Source organism: Carassius auratus, chromosome 2 (assembly GCF_003368295.1).
Source record: "Carassius auratus strain Wakin chromosome 2, ASM336829v1, whole genome shotgun sequence".
NCBI lineage: Eukaryota > Metazoa > Chordata > Actinopteri > Cypriniformes > Cyprinidae > Carassius > Carassius auratus.
In genome coordinates this window covers 3,562,028-3,579,604 of record NC_039244.1, presented here as the reverse complement: position 1 = coordinate 3,579,604, position 17,577 = coordinate 3,562,028, and the positions used below count along the sequence as shown (strand labels likewise).

The following is a 17,577-nucleotide window of genomic DNA, read 5'->3' as shown; positions in this document are numbered from 1 at the left end:
GAAAATAAGCAGTCAAGCCATTACATTTGTGTAGATAGCGGGTGAAGGTCTCTTAACCAGCTCCACATGGAGCAAAGCAAACGTACACCTGCTCTGACTGATGTGTGTTTGATTATAGCGCCGCCTAGTGTTGAAATCAAGCAGTACAGCAAAAGATGGCAGCCTTTTAAAACCCAGAGATTGATTAAAGCCTGACCTGTCCTGGTTTACAGTTCAAACATACAGAGTTCATTTCTAGGTGGCTTTCTGTGCATATGATCCAAAGGAGAAAAACAGACATGAATTTGTTTAATAAAATTATATTTCAATCAAACTTTGCGTACTCAATTTGTCTTTATTATGCACTAATCATTTTAAAATGTAATCAAGAACTCCGGATTGTGCTGTATTGTGAATATGAAAACACTAACAGCAAACTTTGACTATGATTTTATTCACAATACAGTACAGGTTCTCATGCTTTAAAGTGAGTATTCATATTTGAATAACAGAAGCCTGTTTATTACACGCAAAAACTGCATCATTTCTCTTCGAATGGAGCTAAATGACAGTTTTAATAAAGTGTGCTGGGGAAACTTCAGGGTGTTTGGAGCTCTTTACTGACACCGTTGAAAGCTCTTGGGGGAGAAATGTGAAATGGTGCTGTAACAGGAACTCCTTAACATCCATTTGTCTGGAAGTCTTAGTCTTGAACTCATTTTGACACAAAACTGGCAGTAAAAGCATCTCAGTGCATTTCTGTGTGGGAGATGATACGGAGAAGCCCGTCACACTGAAAGACAACAGAAACCGTATCAGCTGCAGTTAAAGAACATCAGAGATCGTTCTGGCTGGATTTATGCTTTAATTTTCAATATTTTTCAGTAACCATGCTTTCAGGAAACATCTAAATGAATAGCCCACAAAATAAATCATCATCAAATGAACAATGAATTTCATGAAATGATGATTAAAACTAATATCGGACTTAAAAGTGTTAAGATTTATTTATTGTCTTTGTAATCTTTCATCAAAAATCGAGGTATGTCCACTTGGAAGCAATGATCATTAAACAACACTTTAATAAAAATTAATTACTGATGAATTAGATCTCAATTTTTTTTTTTATGTTTTCATTTTTTATTTTAAATAAAAAGTTTAGTTTTAATTATTTTTGTTGTTTTTTTAAATGTCTATTTATTTACATTTAGAATTTGGACTTTTTATGTTAACAGTTACACATGACTTATGAAATGTGAAAATGTAACATTCTGGAAATTATATGTTCATTTCAGTAAAGGTTTTTGAAAATCTTTTAAATTATTCATTTACTAAAGAAGTGTTTTAGTAAATAGATTGTTTTAGACAAAATAAGCTCATGTATAGTTATCATTAGTTGTTAGCCATAAAGAAAATGTTTAATTTATTAATAGTTTAATAAAATGTATTTGTGTGTGTGTGTATATACATATATATGTATATATATATATATATATATATATATATATATATATATATATATATATATATTCATAAAATAAGAAACATTATAATATGATATTAAATAATATAATCAATTATATGATCATATTAAAAACTAAATTATATAAAATAAATATAAGTAAATATATTTAATGTAATATATTATTAGATTAAAAAAATAATACATTACACACACACACACACACAACTCACCAGAATCTTCAGCTTTCTTTCTAATTGGCTGACAGAGCTGTCAGACAGCTGATTGGCTGATTACTCCCGGCGTGTGAGAACACAGATGCGGTTCGCTCAGAGTTCAGCTCGGAGGGTCACAAGGACAGATGAAGGGCTTCTGACAAGGCACCTGATGCCCATGCCCGAGCACTCTGGGGCCCGACCCGGTGCATTCTGGGACTGGCCCCGTGCATTCTGGGAAGGGCGGGCTGGGGAGGGGTAGCGGCTGTCTTTCACTAGTCTCACTCCATGGCCAGGAGTGGGTCCTGTGAGGAAAACCAGACGTCAAGGTGCACAAGCATTCGTCACTGGAAAGGAATTGCAGGAATTGGAAAAACCATTTGGAGCCGAGCGAGAGATGAAATCACAGCCGGCTGAAAAACCATCCCCCCGCCGCCCACGCTTACTGTGAGCTGTAAGAGCAGGAGTCAGGACGTACCTAGTGTTTGAGAGCGGGAGACGAGAGAGGACGGGGAGGTGCTGGAGAGCCAGGAGACGCTGAAGGACAAGGAGAAGGAGATCTCACTTTCTCCTGAGAGCACAGAGAGGAAAACAACTGAACCAGCCCTCTTTCTTAATAAGAAAACTATTAGATATAATATCTAGGGCACTATGAAATACATATTATTTTTCCCCAAATTCTGAGGGTCTTTAATTAAAAGGATGTCTAATCAATCATTTCATTTAATAATCATTTAATAGAATTTTAACAATAGGAAAATATGAAATGCATATTTTTCCTTTAATTTTGTTTTGTTCTGTGTCCTGGATCACGCTTTTAATGGTTTAATAAAATTGTATTAAGAAAATGTCTATTTATTTAAATGAACAATATTATATGTAATAATTTTTTACAGTTTTAACAATATAAGGGGTCTATGAAAAGTGTTTTGTTTTTAAAAATTCCATGTTATGTTTCCATAATTTCTGTTTTCTGTTTTCTTTTCTTTTTAATAATCAAAAAGAATGTCTAATCAATGAATTCCTAAAATTTTAACAATGCAATAATCAATTACAATTTTAACAATAAGATGAATTTTTTTAAATGCCATGATTTGCTTTTTAATTTTTCTGGATCAGGTTTTTAATGGTATATTTCAATTCTATTAATCAAAACAGGATCTCTATCGTACTGAACTCACAAAACTTTAACAAAATAATCATTTCTGTGCTTTATGATTTAATACAAATTTATTTTCAAAAATGGAGGTAATCAAAGGAATGCATACAATCTCAACAATTTATTAAATCTTTTGAAATCGAATTAAATAAATCGGAACAACTGCCTTCGCTCTTTGGCCACTTCATATTTCAGGAGCAGTCTTATATGTAGTCCATATAGAGATCTGATTAAGTGTACAGCCCTACTTTTGATCTGTTCTTCCAAACTTTGGCAAATAACATGACTTTTCACATTATACAGTAAAAATCCATTTGCATGACTGGATTCTGTGATTCTGTATCATGGATATCATAGAGCCCTAGATATTTTTGATAAACTATGATTACCAAACCATTTAAATAGCATGAAAAGGACATCGTTCAACACATCAATGGTGTGTTTCAGACCTTATTTTATGGGAAATGTTGTGTATTTGTATGAATCATTTCCTAATGAATCCGCTCCGTACCTGAGTGGGGCTCTTGCAGAGTCCGGGCGAGCGCGGCTGAGATTGAGGAGAGGAACAGTCTTCTCTGGACGGATTCTTTCTGAGCGCTGGAGAGCTGTTCAGTCCGTTCCCTTCCGGTGATCTGGGAGAGACTCCTGCAGGTGATGCACTTTTCTGCAAACACAGACAGGACAAGATGTCATCAATAACAAAGCATCAGCAACTACAACAGTGTTTGAGGCTGTGCGATTGAGAAGTATCATTTGAAGCACAGACCAATGATTTTGCACTGTATTTACACCAGACAGGGCTCAGAATGTTCACTGATATGGACCAATCAGCTGCAGGCTACTCTTCAGTGACAGGAAATGAATAACTATGTAACCAGCTTTACTGGAACAAAACCGACTGCCGTTGAATGAAAGAGAGAGAAAGCCAGAAACTGTTTTCACACCTCTTTAGTGCCGTCTCTTCTGAGAGCGTCTTCACTTTTACTGCCACTTTCCTGCAAGAAACACACATGATCAGACCAACACTAATTACTTCAGTGAGGAGACTTCTCCTGTACATGAGTCTTAGAAGAGATCGCAAACATTTCTTAAACTGTCCCAAACTTTGTCAAGATAACATCGAAAACACAGCAAATACAAGAAGATAGAAAAATATTAGATTAGTCTTTTTTTGTGGAAAATCTCAAATTATAAATGCTGCCTTGGCAACTAAATGAAGTAGGTTTAAGATGAAGCACTGAAATAACAAACTGAAAATAAATAGAAGCCAAAACCAAAATGATAATTAATCAAAGCTCAACAGTTATATTTAAACATGACAAAAGCACATAACAAAAAAATATTTAAAATAAGAACTGAAGATGTAAAAACAAAAACTAATTTAACACTAAAATAACACTGACCTCAATATTGACGTTCATTCATTTTATAGGCCCATAACCCTACTGTATGGCAACTATTGACTCATTTGTGTCTATATTTTATTTCTCCAAAGGAACTATGGAAAAAACATCTGAGATTTATTAATACTTATATATGAAAGAGCAACATCTGAGCAGTTTGTCTCTGGTTTGGTGAGTGAATTCACAAGTCAGTGAATCAGGGATGAAATGATATCACTTTAAATAAATAATGAGCATTAATATCCAATCACAGTCGGCAGTCTGGTGATGTCGTTTAGCTGAACATGGCAGCACAAGTGAAAATAACACAGACTTGTAACGCATCGTAAAAGAGACGCTTAGAAACTCTAAACTTTGGTCTCGACTTACCTTCCGTGTTCGTCCCATGCTGGTCTGTTCTGCGCCGCCCCGTTTAGTGTCCATATCAGCGTGAGAGGAAGAGGAAGAGGAAGGAGGAGGAAGACCCAGACGAAGGCCCACCGGAGAGCCGCTGGCGCTCTGAAATACACACACACACACACACAATAAACACACTATAATCTAACACTATCTGCATGTGTAGATATGTAGACTATATGTGTTAATATAAATAACTGTCTAAACAGTGTATAAAAAGGGGCGGAGCTAAGGTTGGCCACCCCACTCACGCATGTCATTTAAAATGGTACATTATTTACCAAAAATGCAATTCTATACAAAAATCAAATTAAACATTTAAAATCCAATCAGCAGTGCAATCCTTACATGCAGACACTATAATAATCTTCTCTAATGGATGGACCAATGAGAAGTTGACTATACACAAAGCACTGAGGTGTAATACTCACCCTGTTTAGAGCTCCATCTACAGAAACAAAGAGAGACAGAAGGATTGACTCATTGAAACCTGATGATCCTGTTATCTCGAGCATTCACAATATATATCAGGAATATTCCGGATTAACTTCAATCTAATGTCTACGGAGCAAATCTCTGGCATGCTGTGGCTTACTACAGACCATCAAAAAAGAAGCAAAAATCACATTTGCACCAATGCACGTACAATGGAAGTCTTTGGGCCTTTTTCAGAAGAACTGTCAAGTTTAAAATCTGTACAAAAGTTGCTATTTGAGCTGTCTGGATGTCTAAGTCACCACTTTGAGGTGGGACTACTTCTCTAGGTGAAGGAAAATTTCATTAAATGTAATGCCAATAATTGTAGCGTCCATGTCTGAATATATTTCCCTACTAGTATATAGTATGCAAAAAGCGTTCAGGCTTCATGTGATAGTGGTAACAGTTATTTTGCATAAATTAAATGTCACACAAGAAGAACTAGAATCATTTGAAATAACTCTAGATTCCCACACACCTCTGGAGTCCAGGGGCTCGAGGAGAGCGATGTCATCTTTAGGCGCCAGGTGCGGGGGGAACGGGAAGCCCCCGGGAAGAGCCATGAGGCTTACACCCGCCCCAGGGTCAGTCCTGAGGGGTGTGGCGTCAGAGGGAAGCCCTGGGCATGATGGGATAGATGCTGAAACTGCTGCTGCTACACAGAGGGAATGGAGAGAAGCATTTCAAGTCAATGTAAAACCTTTTTTATGTAAAAAGCATTTGGTTACACTTTATTTTAAGGTGTCCTTATTACAGTGTATAAGTACTGAGTGATCACACTGCAGAGCCTAAAATACTTATTAATTGTCATTTTAAATCTTTCACCATTCATCAAACCACTAGGTTTTACTCATTAGTCAGCCAGAAGTGTTTAATCATTTAAAATACAATAAAAATGTATATGATCACTTTTAATTTGTATAATTTTTTAAGATTGATAAGATTGATGTTTCATTTTTACATAAATATATATGTTATGTTGAATGATGATGGGAAATTATTTCATCCATATTTTGACATTTTATTTTCATAAAAGTTATTTTAAACATAATTATTATATACATTTTTCGTTTCAGTCAGCTTAAACAATCGCGAGCAGAGCTGAAAGACATGAGGCTGATCAAGGGCCTGCTTGTTCTTCTTATCGGTCAGACTGAAAACTCTACTGAAATTTGACTGATTAGGGTGAAAGAACAGACTCACCCCGATGATAGCGTTGAGCTCGGCCATGCTAACGTGTTTGGATCTTTCCACTGCTTGAGCCACCTGATGCTGATGCTGCAAGAACACACAAATTCAGCATGCACCGTCACACACGAAGCATGAATAAAACAAACCAGCTAACAGAGAAGAGATTCAAAGATCAAGACCAAACATGCAAAACTACACCCAAGGCAAAACCTGCTACACGACTGCGCCTTTCATTGTGAAGAACCACAAACAAAGCAGAATCGCGTGTGCCACAAACAGCAGGTCAACTGAAAAGAGTTGTTGTTGTCTCTGTGGCAGACCTGATGTTCCCAGAAGGCATTGCGATTACAAAATAACCGAATTCACTCAGCGTGGCTTAGAAAAGAACAGTATGAAATATTGATCCAGGAAAGAGCTGCGCGATTGGAAGCTCTCTGCTGATGACCACCTCTGCTATAAATAATTCATGTGTAAACAGCCCGCGGGGGGAGAGCAGCTTGGAGAGGATGAGCGTGTGTGTGTGTGTGTGTGTGTGTGTGTGTTCGCTCACCTCTTGGGACAGCAGTGGAATGATCTGAGTGCATATAGCACTGAGCCGCTTTACAATCTCTGCCTGCAGAAACAAACACACAGTTCCCATCAAACAACAGACCACATACTGAAGAAAACAGGCTAATTCAGGGTTACTGCTTTGAACAGTAGCTAATGCGTCAGTGTGTGCTGTTCATTCAGGACCGTTTCACATTAGATTTTATTATTATATCTGAAGAAATCTTTTATGCCCTGTGTGTTTGTTAACCTGATCTATAGATCAGCGGTTTGATAGATTAATAAAATCTGATTCAAGTTTGGTCTGTTACAGTTTGACACCGTTTTTGTATATCATTAACAAAAATCTCATTTCATCATCAAAACATACATGCCATCAAAATAAAATTTACTAAAGTTAGTTATTACCAATGAATGATAAAACAAATGATTACAATGACATATTCGCAAACTTTTAAGGATTTGTGTGGAAAGAAAAACTACAAATGACAAACAATAAAAGAAAAACTATTGAAAATGATGAAGAGTTAAAAAACAATGATTTATAAAGTGATATATAAACAAAAGAGCTGATAGAACAATGACAACAAAAGAACAATTGATAGATAGATAGATAGATAGATAGATAGATAGATAGATAGATAGATAGATAGATAGATAGATAGATAGATAGATAGATAGATAGATAGATAGATAGATATCTTTCTTGACTGACAGAGATGTTTTTAATACACCGCACACACACACACACACACACACACAGAGCACACATATGTCCACACACTTCCATTCAGGCTGATCCCACACACTCTGACCCACATACACTCTCAAATCCAGGCATTTCCAACAGATGGCCTGGAAAACGAGGAGAGATGCAGGGGTCTTATCTGGATTAGCCCACTCTAGCGTGTGTGTGTGTGTGTTTGCTCATATAGAGTAGTCAGGCTTAAACCCTGCTTCAGAGTAAATACCCAACAAAACACTGAATCAGGCACATCGCATGGATACAGTACATCTCTCCTCAAAACGACAAAGAAAAAAACCCTAAGCTTTCTTTTAAATATGTTTGAGGAAATCAGAGATAGTTTGGTTTTAGCTCTGAAATCTGATTGGATGAACAACGTTAAAGCTGCTGTAAAACAGAATACAGTATAGAGGCACGCATCATAAATATTAACTCTACATCTGTATTAATACACCTTCATATGCAAGTCTACATATATCACATATACTAATACACTTTTTTACATGGTATAAGAAGTGTTTAATAAATAATAATATGTGTTTTATAAGCTGCAACAGAAACAGTTTTATCAAAGCCATTTCAAGTGTTCAAAACCTTTAACCATATCACAGCAATGCATGTACACCACCATTCAAAATTGGGGTCAGTATGGTTTTTATTGAAATATATGAATACTTTTATTCATTTGTTCATCTAATAGCATCAGACACCTGGCAACCTGCCAACCAGACCCCATAATTCCCGCACACAAGGACACCTCATACTGTAAAGCTCATTACACAGAGATCCTGCTGATCTGTAATGAAATCAGGCTGCAAACCGCACATCAGTCACTCACCTGCTTCTGCATTTCAATGTTCAGCCCGTAAGACATCTCATAATACTGTGGAAGGAAACAAGGGCAGTTCAGTTACACGACATAAATCACACTTCCATCCACCTAAATGACAGAAATACTCTACATGTGTTACCAGAGGCCAGAACTAACCCATATTCACAGAGAAAGACCTGACACTCACTGTCTTTCATATTAATGTGTGTAGATCATCATTTGTATCTATGCACTTGACAAACGCCTTTATTCAAAGTGATTTATAGTGCATTCATATAGTGCACAACACACAAAGTGAGGGGGCATGCACAATTTTGGGGAGGCCACCTTTTTGGGCATCTTCTTTTCAAGTGTTATATCTTTCACTAGGATGCTGTAGTAAATACAGCTGGATAGAACAAAAACTTTATCCCAGGATTTCTGTGGCGTCTTTGACAATCTGCACTGCCATTATATTGGTCAAGAGCAAACTGGCCACTCAAAAACACATTATCAATCAACCAGTACTATCAGCTCAGTCACAGCTGGGCATTATGGGTAATGTTGCTCGATTTCACTCTTACCATGATATAATGTCTGTGCATCTCTGTTTTCTCACTCGCTAACTTCTCACATTCCAGCTTCAGACTGAAAAACAGAACACAACACACGCTGTGAGGTCATGTGACACTGTGTCCTCGTCATGTGACAGTGGTGGATTAGGCCACAATATCAGCCCTTCCAACATGAAACAGAACCACTTCTACAATAAATATGTTTCAACTATAGACTTATACTGTATTAGTGAAGCCAATCCAGTTTTATAACTTCCATTGATGTTTACTGCTCTAAAGAAAGAGGTTCAGTAGTTTTTGTAGTTGGTCCTAATGAGACTATCAGGATTAGCTGGCTAACAGTCTGTATCAGCCAATACAAGCGTTTCTAGCTGCTGGAGTGATTTTAGAGCATTATGGTTTGATAATCTCATCAGCTTTACACAGGTGATCGCAACTGCAGTTCAGAGAGGATGTAGATCATCTAAATCACAGCGTAATTGAGTAAAATGTAGATGCAGTTATAGAAAATGAAGTAAACAGCAGTAAACATCAAAGAACCCGGGAAGCGTTTCAACTCTGGTTGGATTTCAGGAGTCGGTTGAGTTACATTTGGAGAGTTTGTGTGCAGAATCCTCCTGGATGAGGTGAAATGAAGGAGCTGTGTCTGTACCTGTGATACTGGGCCTGAAACAGCTGGAATTCCTCTTTTATATGGTCGAGAGTTTCCAGGACTGTGAATTTCATGCCGGCGTGGCCTGACACCAGCGGAGCCTGAAAACACACGAGTATTGTGAGGGACATCACTCCAAAACAGCTATCATTATTATATATAGCCTTTTATTAACTATTTCTACATTGTAATGGGACTAGCTTGGTGATGATGTTAGGTAATCTCAGGAGGACAATACAATACATATTCTACTTTCAGTTCTTCATTTAACATACAAGATTCATGTAATATATGTTTTTCAAAAAAAAAAAAAAAAAGAAAGTTTTATTTGGTATTGCATAACTATAAATTGAGCATTTTGTGTGTATTCTCATTTTGCTAAACAACTTGTATGATTACGCTGTAGGGACTTATGGCTCTATGAAATTAAATTAAATAAAATACACTGAATAAACAAACACCATGCTTTTTTAATTAATCCTCCGATACACACACACACACACACACACATACACATACACACACGCACACTGACTGCACAAAGGACACTTTATATGGCCCTGCCGTTGACAATAAAAGCTTTGTTTTGTCAGCTTTATCAAAAACACAAGACTGACTAGGCATATATTCAATATACACCTTCATATGACCCCTGATCGAGGCCAGACCATCAGAATCAGAATCAGAAAGAGCTTTATTGCCAAGTATGCTTACACATACAAGGAATTTGTTTCAGTGACATAAGCTTCCAGTACACAGAGTCAACAACACACACAAAAAAAAAAAAAAAAAAAAAAAAAAAAAAAAGATATTTACAAATTGGCAAATAAATAAGCACTAACAGCTAACAGCACTTCTAACAAACTACAACATTTGTCTGGCTTGCTAAGTTGGGGATGCTTGAGCGATTGCACAGACACCATTGAAAGAGAGCTGAACTGGATGATGACATCACTGAATCATCAATGAACTGACTTTAGCAGGAACAATGACTCTGTTATTGTGCTCTTGGATTACTGACACACTGTTTTCCTGTTTGACACTGTAAAGCTGTAAAACAGAAATGATGTATGGACTCGCACTCGTCTTTTACATTAAAAACGAAAAGAAACAAAAATTGTCTGTTAGACCTTGCAATAAAAAATGACATAAAAATATATTAACTAGTTTATTAGTCTGTTCTAAACCAATAAGTCAGTTAGACATGACAAATGATGATACCTGCACTATGCCTTCTGCATCAAAATAAAATAATATTTTGTCTGATAGACAATGCCAAAAAATGAAGTATTGCGATATATTTCTATGGTGAAGAGCAGATATTGAGAGGAATCAAGGCTATGGTCAGGAAACAAGAGGGTGTTGTCCAGCGGGACAGAGCCATGAATTGTCACACAGACTGTTCCTTTCACAGCAGCCCTGAAAGAACGCAGTCATCTATCTCACACTGTTTACTGTGAGAGATAGAGACGGAGAGGGGAGGGGGAATCACAGAGCCGTGAATAACCGTAGGCTGCTGAAATATTCAGCACATGTGGCACAAATACAAGAGCAGTAACAGCCGCGAGTGTGCAAACGACACATGAACCTGCTGCCTTCCCAATCGATGCTTCCTGCGCGGATTGCTGCAACTGACAAAAAACAGCACAGTTTGGGAGGAAAAAAACACGCACATCTGTTCGGAGGGATCGTCTCATTCCAAGAGACTGAATCTGTACTGTACATCAGCTCTGATGAGCAGCTTGTTAAGGCCTCGATACACAATACTGCTCTGATGAGAACTGACACCATGCACCGCCGCCTCCAACACACACACACACGCATGCAGCCGCTGCACTTTATCTGTTTATTAGGGCTGCTCATTTTATATATTCATTTAACGCCATTAATTTGTGCAAACAAATAATGATTAAAGCAATTGTTCAAACAAAAATGAAATTGTACTCCCCTTCAGGCCATGTAAGATGTGGAGGAGTTTGTTTCTTCATCAGAACAGATTTAGAGAAATTCAGCATTCCATCACTTGCTCACCAATGGAATGGGTGCCGTCAGAATGAGAGTCCAAACAGCTGATAAAAACATCACAATAACCCACACCTCTCCAGTCCATCAGTTAATGTTTTATGAAGTGAAAAACTGCATGTTTGTAAGAACTAAATCCATCAGTAACTTAAAACCATCACAATGACAAAAAAGAAATAAATAAAGAGTCCTTCAAACATAATATTGCTTTCTTCAGAAAAAAAAGATACCCAACTATAGAGAGAAATCTGCCTAGATTTACAAGCAAACTGTCCAAACCAGCTCTAAACAAAGCTGGGGTGGATTTTAATGTGAGAGGACAACAGGAGAGGGACTTTTTCACTGGAAGAAGAGTTATTATGGATTATGTTGACTCATAATTGATATTTTTGCCAGAAGGGACCGTTTAAACTTAAAATATCTTAATAAATGCATGTTTCTTACACACATGCAGCTTTACTCTTTTCAAGACATTAACTGATGGACTAGAGTGGTGTGGATTATTGTGATGTTTCAGTCAGCTGTTTGGACTCTCATTCTGACGGCACCCATTCACTGCAGAGGATCCACTGCTGAGTGAGCAAGTGATGCTAAACTTCGCCAAATCTGTTCTCAATACTCATCTACATCTTGAATGGCCTGGGAATGAGTAACATTTCAGCAAATGTTTATTTTTAAGGGAACTATTTCTACCATGTGAGAAATTCAAGCTCGACAGGAGCACCTAAGTGCATTTTTGCAAATTCTGCAGCTAGAACAGTCTCAGCTGCTGCTATGTGCTATATATTTCATTAAGCCACATTTACTGAGAGCAGACGGCACAGAATGAATATGTTTTCAAAGATGAACTTTTAAGTTGACACAACACGACAGTGTCTTGACAACAGTGTTAATGCTGCCAGACATTAGACGTGACACAGCGGCCAAATCACTCCACCCAACACATGTACACAGATAAAAATATAGCACAGATCGAGTCCAACAACATCCTGTAAACAGATCCTCACTCTGCTGTTTGACATCTCAGGACAGAAAAACACTGAAGTGCACTGTAGGTCAGTGATGCCTCCATTGCTTTTTATTTGTGGGCATTTTTCTCGCAAATATTGATGTATGTGATTAACTGTAATGGACTGCACTCTAAGACAAGTCTGTAAAAATACAGTCCAATTTTGTGTATTGGTTTAATTTTACAGGTGAGTTATCCATATTTTGAATAGTGAATTGTATTGAATGGTTTTTTAGACAATGCCAAAATAAAATGTGTATGGCTTTTTGTTAGGAAATGTCAAAAAAAAAAAAAAAATTATGTTGCTATTAAAAAGCATATGTTAAATCCAAAAACACATGTAAGAATTAAATTGTCATTAACTCAACATACAATATTAACCATATTAACTTAACATTAATTTTTATTTTAAAAAATGTGCATATAAAACTGACAGAGTGGGCTTTTGAGAGGTGTTAAAATGTGTGTGTGATTTTATGTTAAGTGTTATAAAGCTAGTGTGTGTCAGATCTAATTATTAACACCATCAATATAATGATATTAAACACGGCTCAGATGGCGAAAGATACAGGCAACCACACACATTTACATGCAGATATCACTCTTACACATATTCTCACCGTGCTGAGGACTCTTAAATCTGGTATTAATGTCACAATCGTGTGAATCGATCACAAATGCACAGCACTGAACAGAGTGTGGCCGTATGATTCCCAAACCTAAAAAAATCACATTCATTTCCCCATGCAGAAATTGTTTTTTAAAAATAACATGAGATGCGCCAAAAGCAGGAGATCAGCAGTGACCCTCCACTCCCATGAAGCACTGCGACTGTCTTAATCGAGCATCCCTGAGAATAAAATATACCTAGATATTTCCATATCTATTTATACATTTTTAGTAATCCTCCTAATATATTGTTTTAATACTTGTAGAGAATGACTACTGGTTATTAGTCATTAGTTTCCTCATTAGTGACTACCTTTGTCTTTTCAATTAATTTCACATAATAATGTTTATTATGCATCCTTAACAATAACAAAGGACTGCAAACTCAACTCATTCATCTGTTAAAAAAAAAAAAAAAGGAACAAAAACTTGTCGTTACTTGAAATAAAATAAATATCAACTAAACTAAAATAAAATATATAAAAACAAACAACATTTAGATTAACTTGTGCTAAAACTTAAACAAAATGTAATAAAATGTAAATAGACATATAACAAAAACTAATAAAAATGACAAAAATGCACAAAAAAAAAACTTAAAATAAAAACTAATTCAAAATATGAATAAAAAAATAAAATAAATTGATGCTGCTGCAGTCTAAACATGTTAATAAGAAGAGGACAGAACACAACATCCAAACAAAATTTCAGTAAAAAATCTAGTTGAAAAAACTACAATAAATATTAAAAATTATAATTAAATTGACAAAAATGACAAAAAATTATCTAATATTAAAATAAAAACATAAGATAAAAAATCTAAATATTTCTAAAAACTACAACAGCATCTGAATGGATGGGATCACAGAGGCAGATGTTAATCCCAGGTGTAAAGCAGGCACGAGCGTCCTGTATCAGATCCCACAGGGTTTTGAGAGCAGACAGAAGCTGCCCACTGGAGTCAGATCATCAGCGGCCCAGCAGGCAACAGCACACACAGTCATTACGTATTACCACATACTGTCCACTAAACACACAGATGTAAAAACAGCACATACTAACAAAGCAAACCACACTTGCACAGTCTCTAAAGGTTATTCATTATGCACACGAAAATTCCTCATGTTAAATCTGATGCATGTTTCCACAAAACTGGGTCTCCATGGGCTTGTAATAACATGCCATCATAGCAAAGGTAGCTTTGAAGTGCAGCTCGGTGTGAGAATGTGTGTGTGTGTGTGTGTGTGGTATCGTGTTGCCCAGTAACGATAATGGAACATGACATTTGCAGTGGAGAGTGGTGTGGCCTGGACCCATATGTAGCAACATGCAACAATAACTCGAACAAACCATTCATTCAGCCGTCCATCCATCTGTCCATTCCTCTGCCACACAGAGCAAACTCATGCCACAAGTCTCTCCCTGTGTCCTTCTACTTTATTTCTGCTTTGAATAATGCCTCATTCTTCCTCTTCTGCACATGCACATCTGCCCATCCATCTCTACATTCAAAGAGTTTTATTGGCATGTCTGTTTGATATACAATAATAAAAAATGAAAGTAAATTAAGTTAATATAATAAATGTTTTTCAAAATTGAGTTTGAGATAAATAAGGTTTCCACTGATGTATGGTTTATTAGGATCGGACAATATTTGGCTGAGATACAACTTTTTGAATATCTGGAATCTGAGGTAGCAAAAAAATCAAAATACTGAGAAAATTGCCTTTAAAGTTGTCCAAATGAATTCTTAGCAATGAATATTACTAATTATATATATATATATATATATATATATATATATATATATATATATATATATTTATAGTAGGAAATGTAAAAAAGTATCTTCATTGAATGTGATTACTTAATATCCTAATGATTTTTATCATAAAAGGAAATTTGATTATTTTGACCCATACAATGTTTTTTAGCTAATACCCCAGAGACTTCAGGCTGCTTTTGTGCTCCAGGGTCACATATTATGTTTTGTTTAATTTTAGTAATTCAGCTAAAAGCAGGTAAAAGTGCTAATTTATTTATATATTACTTTTTTATTATTTGCATGTATATGCTACACCTGGTCTAATTAACATTTGAGCATGTACATATATGTATAAGTGCTTTGTATTCAGCTTCAGGAGGATTTCCCCGGCTGAGTTTGGTTTCTTTTGAGGTTTCTTGAATGTAAAGTAATATAGATGAGGATAAATATAATATAGTCAAATAATATATATGCGTTTGAGATATAGAATGATGTGTATAAATAAATAAAACTCTGTATGCAGAACAGAATCATGAACAACTTAAAAGATGAAGGCTGCTTAATAATAGACTTATTTATATATATCTCACGGTGACTGTAATTGGACTCCAGGCCTGTGTGTTTTCTTAGTCCGTGCATCAATCATTGAACCCATAGGGCTGTAATTAACTCTTCATCGTGACCGTAACCCTGACCCTAACACCAAACATAATGCACGTTAAAACGGGCCACCGCGCGCGACTCAGCGATCCGCTAGAGACGACCTGGAAAGGAAAGTTCATTAGGCTGCGGTACCTGGGGTCTTCCGTGCGGATACATGGTTCTGGAGGTCATCCACGGGGATCTGGATGGTCAGGACCGAGTCCGGAATCACCGTCTGACACCGAACCCCCCGCGTCCGCTGCGTAAATCAGGTTCGCTCTCCCGCGCTCCAAACGTTCTCGAGTAGTCTAAGAATTACAAGGTATCCGATGAAAAGTTTGAAAACGTTCTATACGCCTGGATCAAACGCTCTTCCCCTTTATGACGCACAGTTACGCCGCGCTACAATGTAACAAAATCATCCTGAGTGGAGCGCGTGCACGCTGAGCGCGCGTCGGAGATCAGAAGAACATAAACAGCGCTGACCCTGCGCGCACACGCTGTCCGAATAACGAGCGAATCGGTTCGCTCAAACAATTCACAGATGGTTCACTTGAGTCTCTTAAATAAGCACCATGTCAAACAGCCAAAATATCATAATACTATTACCCGCGGATTTTGAGGTATTGTCACCGCTGGGTTTGGAGAGAGAAGGAAATTAACCAAATTAATTCACGATTTAGGCATGAATATGTCGGTTTTAGAACAAAACAGTGACGTCATCTCGAAATTTTTACTTGCCATTTTAAAAACCGCGAAAACCCACAGGCAAATCCTAAATTAATTTATGGCTCGAAAATGTTAATCTCTCTTTGCGTCTAACTGCAAATTTATAATCTCTGTCGTTTGTAATGTGATTTCTACAAAGTTGAATATATTTTGAGGGAACTTATAGCAATCATTCTGTAATAAACACATGTCAAAATAATAATTAATACGAACGCTCTGCGATTCGGCAGGACTGAATCATTAAAAAGATCCGGTTCAAAACAATGATTCGTTCTCGAATTGGCTGTCAACGAGCCAAACTGCAGCAAGCAAGTGGTGTATTGGATTTCTTAATCTTAAATAAATATATGAGAGATTGAGAGGGAAAGAGAAAGGGGTGAAAGATCAGAAGAGAAAAGAAAACGCACGCAGCTCTTCTCAGCGATGAGACTGACATTAACTGCGGAGAGCCAAGGCTGCTCTTAAGGTCGACCGCTTACATTTGCTTATGAAGACTATCTAAATAGGATAAAACGGGGAAAATACAAGTGATAAAAACAGTTTAAATTAATATGTTATATTAGTATTATAAACTGAGCTATTTAAAATGAAATCCTGTTTGAAAGAGAACAAAGCGGGAAGCCGTTCGTGTCATAACAGAACATAATGTACAAACACTGCAGCCTTAACGTCTCTTTCATGACTGGACTCTGAATGGCGAACAAGATTAAAGGCAAGACCAATGAGTGACCTGAGTGCCCACGTTGGGTTATTACATCTGCTTTGTTTTCGACCAATTGCGAAGCAGGACTTCAGCGCAGGTGCGACTGTATTGCATTATGGGTAATGAAGTCCTTTACTTTCTCAATCGCCATCATAATAAAGACGGAAAGCCAATCAGTGTGCAGTAAGCGAACTGATATCTGTATATACACAATACATATTGTACTTATACAATGAAGTTGGAATTAATTTTAAATTAAATTACAAAGAAAATGTAAAAAAGTGCATACGCTCTGCAAATATGCTCGACTGAATCACCAAAAAGAACCGTTCAAAAGAATGATTCATTCGCGAATCGCCTGTTAACGAGTTAGACTGCATCGAATGAAATATTAAAACTCAAGGATTAAGATGCTAATCATGAT

The 17,577-nt window shown here is 36.7% G+C and overlaps 1 pseudogene; it reads right to left on the bottom strand.

The window, feature by feature from the left end:
• Positions 1–320: 320 nt before the first annotated feature.
• Positions 321–16,306, bottom strand: LOC113112728 (transducin-like enhancer protein 4; annotated as a pseudogene).
• Between the last annotated feature and the right edge of the window lie 1,271 nt (positions 16,307–17,577).